Consider the following 14,292-nt stretch of genomic DNA (forward strand, 5'->3'; position numbering starts at 1 on the left):
AGGAAATCGACATATTCCTAGAAAAATACAACCTTCCAAAACTCAATCAGGAAGATTCTAAACAGCTCAACATGCCAGTAACTATGGAAGAAATTGAAGCAGTCATCAAAAAGCTTCCGGCAAACAAAAGCCCGGGGCCAGATGGCTTCACAGGAGAGTTTTATCAAACTTTCAAGGAAGAACTAAAACCTATCCTCCTCAGACTATTCCAAAAAATTCAAGAGGAAGGAACACTTCCAGGCTCCTTCTATGAAGCCAGCATCACCCTAATACCAAAACCAGATAAAGACAACTCAATGAAAGAGAATTACAGGCCAATATCCCTCATGAACATTGATGCCAAAATCCTCAACAAGATTCTAGCAAATCGGCTCCAGCAGTACATCAGAAAGATCATACACCATGACCAAGTAGGATTTATTCCAGGAATGCAAGGATGGTACAATATCCGCAAATCAATAAACGTGATACATCACATAAACAAATTGAGAGATAAAAATCACATAGTCATATCAATAGATGCAGAAAAAGCATTTGACAAAATCCAACACCCTTTCTTGATAAAAACTCTCAACAAGGTGGGAATAGAAGGCTCATACCTCAACATAATAAAAGCTATTTATGATAAACCCACAGCAAACATCATACTCAATGGGCAAAAACTAAAACCATTTCCCCTAAGAACAGGAACAAGACAGGGATGCCCACTCTCACCACTCCTGTTTGACATAGTACTGGAAGTATTAGCTATCGCAATTAGGCAAGAAGAAGAAATAAGAGGCATCCAAATTGGAAAAGAAGAAGTGAAGCTGTCCTTATTTGCAGATGACATGATATTGTACATAAAAAACCCAAAAGATTCCATCAAAAAACTAATAGACTTAATAAATGAATTCGGCAATGTAGCGGGATACAAAATTAACGCCAAGAAATCTATGGCTTTTCTATACACCAATAATGAACTTACAGAAAGAGAGACTAAAAAAGCAATCCCATTTACCATCGCACCAAAAAAATTAAGATACCTAGGAATAAACTTAACTAAGGAGGTAAAAGACCTATACGCAGAAAACTACAGGACACTGAAAAAAGAGATAGAGGAAGACGTAAACAGATGGAAGAACATACCATGTTCCTGGATTGGTAGAATCAACATCATTAAAATGTCCATACTACCCAAAGCAATCTACAGATTCAATGCACTCCCCATCAAAATACCAACAGCATATTTCACAGACCTAGAAAGAACTCTCCAAAAATTCATCTGGAATAAAAAAAGACCCCGACTAGCCTCAGCAATCCTCAGAAAGAAGAATAAAGTAGGTGGGATCTCAATACCAGATTTCAAGCTGTATTACAAAGCCACTGTTCTCAAAACAGCCTGGTACTGGCACAAGAACAGACATATTGATCAATGGAACAGAATAGAGAACCCAGATATCGACCCAAACCACTATGCTCAATTAATATTTGACAAAGGAGGCATGAACATACAATGGAGTCAAGACAGTCTCTTCAATAAATGGTGTTGGGAAAACTGGACAGATACATGCAAAAAAATGAAACTAGATCACCAACTTACACCATACACAAAAATAAACTCAAAATGGATACAGGACTTAAACATAAGACGGGAAACCATAAAAATACTAGAAGAATCCACAGGCAACAAAATCTCAGACATATGCCACAAGAACTTCTTCACTGACACTGCCCCTTGGGCAATGGAAGCTAAAGAGAAAATTAACAAATGGGACTACATCAAAATAAAAAGCTTTTTTACAGCAAAAGAAACCATCAACAAAACAACAAGAAAGCCCACTGCATGGGAAAACATATTTGCAAATGCTATCACTGATAAAGGTTTAATCTCCAACATCTACAGGCAGCTTATGCAACTCAATAAGAGGAAGATAAATGATCCAATAAAAAAATGGGCAACAGACCTAAACAGAATATTTTCAAAAGAAGACAGAAGGAAGGCCAAGAGACACATGAAAACATGTTCAAAGTCACTTATTATCCGAGAGATGCAAATCAAAACAACAATGAGGTACCATCTCACACCTGTTAGAATGGCTATCATCAACAAATCAACAAACAACAAGTGTTGGCGAGGATGCGGAGAAAAAGGAACCCTCGTGCACTGCTGGTGGGAATGCAGACTGGTGCAGCCACTGTGGAGAACAGTATGGAGTTTCCTCAAAAAACTGAAAATGGAACTCCCATTTGACCCAGTAATCCCACTCCTGGGAATATATCCGAAGAAACTAGAAACACCAATCAGAAAGGATATATGCACCACTATGTTCATAGCAGCACAATTTACAATAGCTAAGATTTGGAAACAGCCTAGGTGCCCATCAGCAGATGACTGGATCGGAAAACTGTGGTACATCTACACAATGGAATACTATGCTGCCATAAAAAAGAAGGAATTCTCATCATTTGCAGCAACCTGGATGGAATTGGAGAACATTATGCTAAGTGAAATAAGCCAGTCAATGAAAGAAAAATACCACATGATCTCACTCATTTAGGGATAGTAAAGAACATTATAAAGTGGTGAACAAAAAGATAGATACAGAGACAGTAAAGCATCAAACAGACTTTCAAAGTACAGGGGGAAAGTTTGGGAAAGGTGGGGGAGTTATGAAATCAAACGAAGGACTTGTATGCATGCATATAAGCATAAACAATGGACGCAAAACTCTGGGGGGGGGAGGGCATGTGTGGGTGTGGGGTGGGGGGGTAATAGTAAGATATGTACACATATAATACCTCAATAAAAATATTAAAAAAAAATTACATATGTAATACTTTTTTGTTGTTAATCCTCACCCGAGGATATTTTTCCATTGATTTTTAGGGAGAGTGGAAGAGACAGGGAAAGACAGAGAGAAACATCAGTGTGAGAGAAACACATAGATTGGTTGCTTCCTGCACAAGCCCTGACCAGGGCCTGGGCCAGGGAGGAGCTTGCAACCGAGGTGCATGCCCTTGACCAGAATCGAACCCAAGCCCCTTTGGTCCACAGGCTGACACTCTATCCACTGAGCCAGACAGGCTAGGGCCATATGTAATGTTTTCAACAATAAAGAATTATTTTTAAAAAAATTTTGTTGTTGTTGTTCCTATCTGATGTTTTTCAGTACACCTTGTCTTCCAAATCACTGATTCGATCCTCTGCTTCATCTAATGTGCTATTGATTTCATGAAATGTATTCCTTATTTCAGTTAATTGTATTCTTCATTTCCCATTGCCTCCATTTCTCTTAGTCTCTTTCTGGAATGTTGTCCGGTTCTTTCATTTGGGACATGTTCCTTAGTCTCCTCATTTTAGTTGCCTCCCTGTGTTTGGTCCTGTGTATTAGGTAGATCTGTCATATCTCCCAGTCTTGGCAGGGCAGCCTTATGTATTATGCAGTAGGTGTCCTGTGGGGCCCAGTGGCACAGTATCCTGGTCACCTGAGCCAGGTGCTCCAGGAGTGTCCCTTGTGTGGGTCTGTGTGCCCTCCTGTTGTAGTTGAGCTTTGATTGTGGCTGGCACATCAGTTGGAGGGATTGACCCTCAGGCTGTGAGAACTGGCCATGACTACAGCAGATGAGCTGTTGTGTGGGGGTGACCCCCACAGAGTGGGATTTGATTTAGTCGGGCTCTGGGACCTGCGGAGTCTAACCTTTGAGTGTGCCATTTGTGGAGCTACTTGGGTAGTGCCCTCGTGTGGTCTGAAGCAGGCCTCTTAAGAGGGGCCCTGGTGCAGGCCAAGGCTGTGCCTGGCCTGGAATCGCCTGGATCCTTTAAAGGGATCTCTGGTTGCAGCTGGTCTTGGAGAGGCCTAGGAGAGGCTATACTGTCTACCAAGGCCAGCTGCCACTAGTGCCTGGCTTGGAGCTGCTTAGCAAGAAGTATAGGACACTCCAAGGCCAACCACTGCTTGTCTGGGGTTTATGCACCTTTGAGAGACTTTAGGGAAATCCACAGTGCAAGCTGATATTGGCTGCTTGTGAGGAACAGCTGCCAAAAGAGATTTAGGCCCGTGAAGTAGTTTGGTGGGACAGGCTCTGAGGGAATCACCAGGGTGGGGTGAGCAGTGTTAGTTTGATGGTGACTCACATTTGGAGCCCACCTGCCCCTCCAGGCTGAGTTGGGGGAGGATTCAGCAAAGGAACACGGGTGTCTGTCAGCACTTATGTCCTGGACAGAGTTGCCCCTCCACATTCCCCTGAAGCCAGACAACTCAGTTCCAGCCCATACGTCCTGGTGCTTTTCCAGCTGCTGTCCCTTCGCTGGAGCTTTGGGCAAGCGTCTGTGAGCAAGTTAGTCTGTACTCGGGCCCTTTAAGTGGCCTGAGTCTGTAACAGCTCTCCATCTCACCCAGATGGGAACTCACAGCCAGGTATTTCCAGGACTTCTCTTTCCAGCACTGGTGTTCTGGGCTGGGAAGCCCAGTGTGGAGCTGAGAACTCTCATGCCCTCCCGATGTTTAACCACCACACATGGGTGTGGGGCCAGCCTGTTTTAGATCTCCATTATCTCCTGACAGTCTCAAAATGACTTCTTCTTTATATCCTTAGTTATAGGAATTCTGTTCAGCTAGTCTACAGCTGATTCTCAAGGGTGGCAGTTCTGTAATTTAGTTGTAATTTTGATGTGGTAGTAGGAGCAGGCAAACACAGCATTTACCTACTCTGTCATCTTGGCCAGAAGTTGCCCCTTTTTACTTTTGGACAGTGAGGAAATGCTAAGTCTCCCAAATGTTTCCATTCACCTTGCGTCATGGCCCATTTATTTATTCACAGGCCATCTTCTCTTTTACCCTTTTTACTTTATCATTTTCATCCTAAAATGTATCATAAAATATTTCCAAAAGACAATGCTTACATTAATGAACTAAGAATATGTTTATTCATGATTGCATGATAAGTAAACTTGTTCTAAGAAGGAGTAAAAAGGAAGCTAAGGAAGTATATAAAAAAGTTATAAAAAAAGATAAAGCGATTGAGACTGGGATAAATAAAATAAGCTGAAGGAAAAGAAAAACACAATGTCCTAGGAATACAGATGCTGTTATTTCCTTCTCTTTTAGGAAAAACATCATATCCACCAGGGGTATTGTGATGTGTATAACTTTATACAAGAAAAAAAATACTTTTTGTCCTTTGGCCTGAAAATACATGCATTTTAATAACAGCAACAATAATTACTGTTGTTTTCATAATAATTTCATTACATGATAAGCATTTTTAAATGAAGACAGTGAGTCTCAGATAGGTTAAATAACTTGCTTAAGGTCATGGGTGGGAGCTAGTAAGTAGTTGAGCCAGAATTCAAACTTAGGTATGTTCCTATGTTGTTAACCTCTGTTCAAATCTGGCCATATAGCCAACTCCATTTCCTCTGCAGCTTTTAACCAGATTGAGTTACACCTGATAGATCGTCAGGGGTTTACCTTAACATCTAGGTTGATTAAATTGTGCATTGCAGGGCCACAACTCTAATTTTTGTTAAAGAAAAAAACATTTACAGAAAATTTAATTGTGGCTAGGATTTGACTCATATAAAAATGTTCTAAAGTTGATGGGACCAAAAAAAAAAAAAAAAGCTCAAAGTAGGCCATTTACTGAAATCCAATTTGATCAGCACTTTCTTCCAGGGATAAGAGTCTTTGTAACTTACCGGAGAGAGGATTTAGATAACATATTTCACTCCTGGAGCTATCTCCCACACTCCTCATAGGGTAAAAGATAGTGCAAAGAATGAGTCACTCACCAAGGTTGAGCCAGATTTAATATTCTCTGTCTGAAGTTTTCGCAACTCCTAAAATTTTGTGAAACTGGATTTTCTCTCTTGTGATTAGGGCAGCCAGACTGATCTAACCACCCCAGAGGACCCACGCTGAACTGTGTATTCTCTGTCTATGCCAGTGTCTGCTTAGAACGTGCATTTCAGATGCTTTCTCCCCCTTAAGGAACAGAATGTTGAGACATATTATCAGCCCCAGGGACCCTTCTGGGAAAATTTCTACCCAAAGTAAACACGGGCTTTTCTCAATTGGAGAGTTCCCTTTACTTTATAATAAAACCATACCAGGTCTCCCTTACATCAGAGTATGTGCTTTTCCCCTGAGATTTTTTTTTTAATCTCCGAAGACCTTTATTTCTAAGCATTGTTCCATGACCATAGTTACTTTAACCCCACAGCGTACAAATTCATCAAGGATCCAAAATAGAGTCCAGACACTAAATCCCAGTTCACATGTTCATGAGACGCCCATAATCCAAGACTGCCCATTGCTTACTAACTTGCTCAGAATATTCCTCATTAGCAGGCATTAGAGCCAAACACCTAGACAAATCCACAAATAAGGCACATGTGCTAGGCCCCTCGTTCAGGATACGTCAGGGTCCTGTACCAGCCCACCCATCCACTTTGTCCATTGCTACCACACCCTTTGCATACTTTGAGAGAAGTGCCACAGATTTCCACTAATATCTCTCTGGTGTGTGTGTGTGTGTGTGTGTGTGTGTGTGTGTGTGTGTGTGTGTGAAATATAAAAACTCCCCTCTCACCTGCCAATTTTTGCTGTGTATCTAGTCATTATAATTGGCTCATAGCTTGTAGTAAATGATTATTGAATGATGGAATGAGTGAATATATTCATCTATTCTAGTGTTTATTCTCCAACCTTGAACACAACAAACACTTGTTGAATAATTAACTAATCACAGGAGTAATTACTTGCAATTAAAATATATGTAACTATATTAAATATCTGCTGTAGACATCCAAGTATATAATGATTCATATGAAGAATAACTGACATATTATATCACTAATTACTAGTAATTATCTTCTTACCTAAAAGGTTCAGTGTTTTACTGTGACATTGTCAAATGGTGAAAATGAGTTATTCATTTACCATATATTTATTGAGCCCCAACTGTGTGCTGGCCATTGTGCTGGCCTCCAAGGCTTGGGGGTGATGGTAGTGAGTGAAGGGTGGGGGTGCCAGATGAGGCTGGAGGAGGAGGCTGTCCCGGGCCTTCCCCCCCTGCGAAGGGAGGATGAGCATGACAGTGGGTGTGACATTATTGCTTTGCTCCAGTGCAACAGATTAGAAGGAAGGATAGTGTGGATTTCTTGATTATTTTTTAAATTAAAGTATAGTTGACTCACTATTATATAAGTTTCAGGTGTACAACATAGCAATTCGACATCTATAAATAGACTAGATTTTAATGGACCTGTGAAGGTATATATATATTCACCCAAATGGTAGGAAAACCATCTTTGATTTAGACAGAGCCAATGTGATTTATGGTTTAGGGATGGGGGCCATGAGCCAGGGAATGTGGATGGCTTCTAGAAGCTGGAAAGACAAAGAAATTAGTTCCCCTTAGAGCCCCGGGAAGAAACACACTCACTCTTGAAGGACTGAGACACATCTCTGTTTTATGATTTTGTTTCATTGCTGATGATCACTAAGGTTTTTCAGAAATTTCAGTAGAAATCAGGAAGTGAGAAAAAGGCAATTGCAGTTAAAATGCTTATAAAGCTATTATGTTTTCACTCTGCAGAAATATGAGATAAAATAATGTGAAATGGCTTTACAGTTAATAGTTTTATGATACTGTCTTTCCATCACTTCATTGTCTACTAAATTGTGTCAATAACTAATGGCACAATTTATTTTTTAAGTAATTGCTGAGATATTCTGTATGTATTTTCATCCTGTAAGCCAGTGGTCGGCAAACTGCAGCTTGCGAGCCACATGCGGCTCTTTGGCCCCTTGAGCGTGGCTCTTCCACAAAATATCACGTGCGGGCGCGCACATACAGTGCGATTGAAAATTTGTGGCCCATGCGCAGAAGTCGGTTTTCAGCTCTCAAAAGAAATTTCAATCGTTGTACTGTTGATATTTGGCTCTGTTGACTAATGAGTTTGCCAACCACTGCTCTAAGCAACTTCTGGGGGAAATACTTTAATTCCCTAATGACATGGCTGTATCAGATACAGTCATTATGGCTCCGAGTTTCAGAATAGGTATTAAGACTGCTTAACACTGCCATCTTCCTGCATTAGCATCACTGCTCCCCTTGTAATACATTTGTAGTGTTGCCATCACTGCCCTCATCTCAGTTACCTAGCTACTGAGATTGGTATGAGATGTTTTAACTTCCAGCTCAGATAAGCATCGTTTCTGTTCTAATTATCCTGTTGTGCTTTGGGGCAAAATGGGTACTGAGTCCAAAGAGAATGTACAAGACACAGAGGCCCAGGTCTGACAAGGTGCTGCTCATTTTAATTCCCACTGCTCTGGGAAAGCATTCTGTTCCACTCATTTGGATGGAGATTTTAGTGACACACATTAGCACTGACATTAAGGCAGAACTCTGACTTAGGGGAGACTTCAGACAGAATTCTTATCTCATTTTCCATTTAAATTCCACAAAAAGCAAGGCAGCTCGAAGAGAGGTTTTCATATGTGCATGAACTAGTCTGCGGATTACATTGAAGGAAAAAGAAACAGAGAAGACTGGGTTTCAGGTGCTTCCTCTGCTGTGCAATCGTGGGAAAGTCACTGTATTTCTGAAAGACTTGTCCCGTGCCAACGGGGAGTAACGATGCTAATTCTTTGGATTATTATGGGAATTAAAGGAGTTCATGTGTAAGGTGCTTTGTATATGATGAAACGTCATACAAATATTAGTCAGTTTCATCAAGTGAAGATTTACAGCTACCCAAGGACACTGCTGTTGCGAGCACAGCTTCCATAAAGAAGCCTCGAAACTCACACTTGATAGAAGGCAGCTGGAGAAGGGATTGAAGAGAGCGGTAGATGGAAGGCAGTGGTAGATCAGCTACATTCATTCCCAGGCACCTGCAAGTAAAACCAGCGAGGGAGGGTACCGTGCAGGCTGTAGTGGTGGAAAGAAAATCAAGTCAGAGCCCTGGTGAGGTTTGAAACTCTTAAACCTTGGGATGCGCAGGTGGCTTTCACAGTGCTTGGTGAGGGAGCATCTTTCCTGTACAGCCATTGCCTGTGACTTTTTAATTAAGTACAGATTAATTTCTTAGACTAAAAAAAATTGTTAACAAATATCTGTCTTCTCTAATGCTTACAATAGAGTGGAAAAAGTGTTGTCAGATGCCCAAAGATTAGCTTAATGGGAACTGATGAAAGTATTTTTATTGAACAAGCATTTGTTGATCACTGATATTATGTAAAATGTGCTAATATTGACCTATGAAGCTCAGGGAGTGAAGAGGGAGACAAAAAGGCTGTGTCTTCACTGGAGAAAGGTCGCAGGTAATGTAAGAGAGTAGAAGTCAGGAAGGAGCACGAACCCTTCAATGTGGAAAACCGCTGGGTCTCTGAATTGGAACTGAGAGGGATGGTATAACTCACCATCGTGAGATCTTGCCACAGCAGTCACATGAGGCCAATCCTAATCTTGTTCCAAAGAAATAACTTTGGTCTAGTTCCAAACTGTATTAATTTCATTTACTTTGGTATTTTTTTGTTTGAAGCTAGCCAACATAGTAATAAATGATTTAGGTACAATGATATATATAAAACCTTCATTAATTCATTTTATAAAATGCCTTTTAAGGCTCCAAATTTCTAATGCTTTCGAAATTTACCCATGTCCATGATTTAATCATCTTAGTAATTCTAAAGGTTTTATTTTTACTAGAAAACAATAGTAGTTAACAAAATAGATTTTTTTTTTTTTGCACTTGCCTTTTTGTGACAGTCCTGCAGGACACCGGAGAACATTAAAACGGGAGGAAAAGGCTAGACCGTAGAAAAGCATCTCAGGCCAAGATCATCACATGGCCTGCACACTGCCGTTCTTTTCCAGAATGACTCAACTGCAGACATGTTAGTTTAAATGTTGCCACCCTTGACGTAAGTTTATTTCATGTCAGATTTTATATAGGAATTAGGCCAGTGAACAGAAATTAAAGCATGTGAGTAGTAACGAATCAAGTTTGTATGGTAACTTTTGCTAGTGCTTTGATGGGATGCCCACAAATTGAAATTTCTCATCATCTTAGTCCTCTGATGGATGTGTATCTTCATTTCTCCTCTGGAAAGAGCGAAGGTTTTCTCTCCTGGGGAGATACTCCATCCTTTTCTAGGTACCTCTCCACCACCACTTGCGGATTAGTAATCAGATCATAAATTCCGGGGCATTCATTTTGTTTTGAGGTGGTACCTTCATGATCTTGTTCAAAGAAATCGCAGTCCTGCATCAGGGATTGGAGATGAAATCGTGCCTCACTGATACTTCTCAGTAAGGATTGGCAGGTAAAGCCTGAGCAGTGGACCCACTAGGAAGAGGCGATGACTCGCACCAGTAGCAGTAAGCCTTCCCTTCCCTCTCCAAAAGCCTAGGTCTCTCTCATAAACTCTTTTGGGAACGGGGCAAAGTTCTGTAGGTTTTGCAATGAGCAGAATTAGACAGAATTTGAAGTTTGGTGTTACAGCTACAGGTGGTATTTCCTCCCATCCCTCATATATGAACCTGAAGCATATATGTTAAATAATTTCATCATAGTGAATAAAGGCACAACACAAGAAGCATGTGCTGTGTAGAGGCAAGGAGTAAATGACCAATGGTTCACTGTGGCAAGAGCAGTTGCACTACTTTGTTCCTTTGGTTATTTCCTTGGCTTAAGACTCTTTGGATACCTGATGAAGAGGTACCACAAAGTAGTAGGCACAAATAGCCCTACATGTGAACTAGTTTGGGGGTGGGTGTTGGGTAGGCAAGGGAGAGTGGTTCCATATTCCAAGAGAACGGTTGCTTTCTAGATGTGTTATTAAAAGCAGCACTGTGGGTTCCATGGCTGGAACAGGGGACTGATCATTTATTTGGTCTGCATGTCAGGTGTTAGTCTAGCCATTCTGCTGGTCAAGATTAGTGCTCTCCCTGTGCCAAAACGAGACAGAAGTCGCCTGCTTGCGACCTGCAGCTCTGTCCACGGCAGTGCCCTTTGAGCAGCTCCTGTGTTTTTTGTTTTTGCTCCAGGATGTGGTGAGAAAGTGGCCCCATCAGAGAGCGTGACATCTTCTAATCCCAACCCACACACTGATGTCAAAGTATTTGTGTTCTTTCTCCGGAGCACTATGTTCTTCCACCAGCAGTCACTAAGCTGGGCAAACATGCGGGTATTTTGCAGTAACATTTGGAATATACATTTTTATTTTTCAGTTGAGATTTCTAGTGTTTATATTTTGAAGGTCAGGGGTGATGTCACGGACTTAGTCATCAGCTGTCTGCGTACCACTGAGTGTGTACCTCTCTCCAGTCAGCACCTGCAGTGCTTTTAACATCAGCACGAGGATGAGGAGTTCCTAGGCCTTTTACGCATATACTAAATGTGGCCAGATAGTAAAAGGCCACATCAGAGCAAGCACAGAGCTGACCTGAAAATATGCTACTTTCCATCATTCCCACAAGAGGTCAGGCAAGGAACTTCAATAATGAATGAAAATAGTAAGTAGAATTGTTCAGTGAATTGTAGTGATTTGCTTGTTGGTAAGCATTCCCTCCCTAGAAGCCTCCCTTTCTGTCTTTTGTGCTTCTCCTCTTCCCCCCGGCCTCTCCCTTGCTTTCCTTCCCTTCTCCTTCTCCATCCCCTTCTTATTTTCTCATTTTAATATCTTCATAACCCAGAAGACTTTATTTGGAAATGGAGGTTGAGGGTTATTAATCAGGAAATTTCTGATGCTGTTTTCTACTCAAAGTTAAATATAAATATAAAGGCTTCAGTCATCATTCAGTGGCCATTTACATCTATAGAGAGAACTCAGATGGACTAGAGGTTGAGATTTAAGAAAGCGGGGATACAAAATGACTATTCTTTTGGCAAAATGTAAATAAACTACTGTCTTTGCGTGGAGCAGTTAACACTGGACTTAATTTTTGAGACAAGTTTATTAGGAACTCTTACAGCTGGTAAGTGGCCAAACCAAGACACAAAACCGTGCAGCCTGACTCCAGACCCTGTGGCCTTAACCCTAGTGCTGTGCTGCCTGGGATCAGAACCCAGGATAGGATAATGCAGAGCACTGTATGGTAACCGTATAAGTGAGGGAAATGAAAGGCACTGAGAGGGAGGTACACATTCAGTGGTACGCAAACAGCTGATGACTAAGACTGACAGGTGAGTAGGTGGCATCTGTATTAGCCTTGAGGGCCCATTTTGACGGTGGTGATCAGGAGTGAGTTTTCCTTTTATAGAGGATAAGAGGTGAGTAGAGGCTGGGGCTGGAGAGCAGGTTGAGAAAATACATAGTCTAGTGTACTTGGAGAAGGGGATCTGCACAGGCTGCAGCCAGGTTTTGCCAGCCCCATTTCACAGGCAGTTGGGATAAAGGGAGAGGAAGGGTTTGATCAGCTTTGTGGCAAGAGCTCTAGAGGGCACAACTTAGTGAGGCAATAGTTTGAAGAAAGGAATGCTAGAAGCAGGAAGAATAATTAGGAGACTGTATTTGGTTTTTATTGCAGCATAACAATATTACCACAAACTTAGCAGCCTAAAACGGCACATGTATTATGTCACTGTTTCTGCGGCAGGAGTCCAGGCACTGCTTAACTAGGTTCTCGGCTGTCAAGTCTTATAATTGACGTGTTCACCGGGGCTGTAGTTTCATCTGAGGCTCAAGTAGGAAAGATTAGCTTTTGTTAGCAGAATTCAGTAACGTTTATACAGGACTTCAGTTTCTTGCTAGCTGTTCACCCACGGCTCTCAGCTCCTGCAGACTCTCAGTTTCTCCATGAGCATCCCCACATTGGGATCCACACATGGTGGCCTGCCTTTTCAGTGCCAGCAAGGAAGTGAGACACTTCAGCTAAACTATAACCCCACGTATCTAATCACCTGTGTCCTGTCACTTTTCCACATTCTGTCAGAAGTAAGTCACAGGTCACTCCCACACTCAAGGGGAGAGGACTGTCCAAGACCATGAACATCAGAAAACACAGATCTTAGAGAGGCTGCTCTGGTGACAGAAAAGTGTAGTTGATGACACACTCAGGAGTCTGAACTGAAGTGGTATTAATGCAAATAGAAAGGAAGACTTAGATTCAACAATTGTGTCTGGTCCGGCTGGTGTGGCTAAGTGGTTAAGCATTGGCCTTTGAACCAGGAGGTCAGGGTTCGATTCCTGGTCAGGACATATGCCCGGGTTGTGGGTTCGATTCCCATTTTGGAGTGTGCAGGAGGCAGCTGATCAATGATTCTCACTCCCCCTCCCTCTCTGAAATCAATAAAGATATATTTTTTTTTTAATTATGTCTGAGAAATAGAATGATTGCTTCCTGTACCACATAAAGTTCTTTGTATACCTTATCTCATGTAAACCTCAAAATATCTCTTTGAGGTAGTTTCCAGGAGAATCCTTAGTTCACAGATGAGGACACAAGCTTTGTAAAGCTATTAAGTGTACCAGTTAATAATGCGGATATTTTTCAATAGATGGAGTTACACATGTTGATATATATGTGATTTGGTATATATGCCATTTTGTTGTATTGACAACAAGCTTCAAAACTTCATATGTCAAATTTGCTGAAGGTGTTAACATCATAGATATTTTCACACTTAAAAATGTCAAATTTCGTGCCAAAAAAAAGAGCATTTGCAGGAAGTTTTAATTCATTACTCTATTTTGAAGAAAAGTGCTGCTGAATACTCTGGAAGCTTATGGTGAACATGCTCCATTCTCAAGATACTTGTGAACGCTGGTTTAAATGCTTTAAAAGTGATGATTTTGATGTGAAAAACAAAGACATCCAGGTCAACCGAAAAAGTTTGAAGACCAACAATTACAAGCATTATTGGATGAAGATGCATGTCAAACTCAAAAACAACTTGCAGAAAGATTAAATGTTGCTCAGCAAACAACTTCCTATCATTTACAAGCAATGGGAAAGATTTTAAAGGAAGGAAAATGGGTGCCACATCAACTGAACGAAAGACAAAGGGAAAACCGAAAAGTCATCAATAAAATGTTGCTTCAACGGCATGAAAGAAAGTCTTTTTTGCATCGAATTATGACTGGCGATGAAAAGTGGATTTATTTTGAGAATCCCAGATGCACAAAACCATGGGTTGATTCATGTCAACCGTCAACATCAACTGCAAGGCCAAATCACTTCGGAAAGAAGACAAATGCTCTGCATTTGGTGCGATCAGGAAGGTGTGGTGTATTATGAGCTTCTAAAACCAGTTGAAACCGTTAATACTGATTGCTACTGACAACAAATAATCAA

At 41.1% G+C, this 14,292-nt stretch overlaps 1 protein-coding gene across 1 annotated transcript in view; it reads left to right on the plus strand.

The window, feature by feature from the left end:
- Positions 1-14,292, plus strand: part of SLC2A13 (solute carrier family 2 member 13) — a 288,312-nt gene that overhangs the window by 260,078 nt on the left and 13,942 nt on the right. The window lies entirely within an intron of this gene.

This window comes from Eptesicus fuscus, chromosome 7 (genome assembly GCF_027574615.1).
Source record: "Eptesicus fuscus isolate TK198812 chromosome 7, DD_ASM_mEF_20220401, whole genome shotgun sequence".
In the NCBI taxonomy this organism is placed as follows: Eukaryota; Metazoa; Chordata; class Mammalia; order Chiroptera; family Vespertilionidae; genus Eptesicus; species Eptesicus fuscus.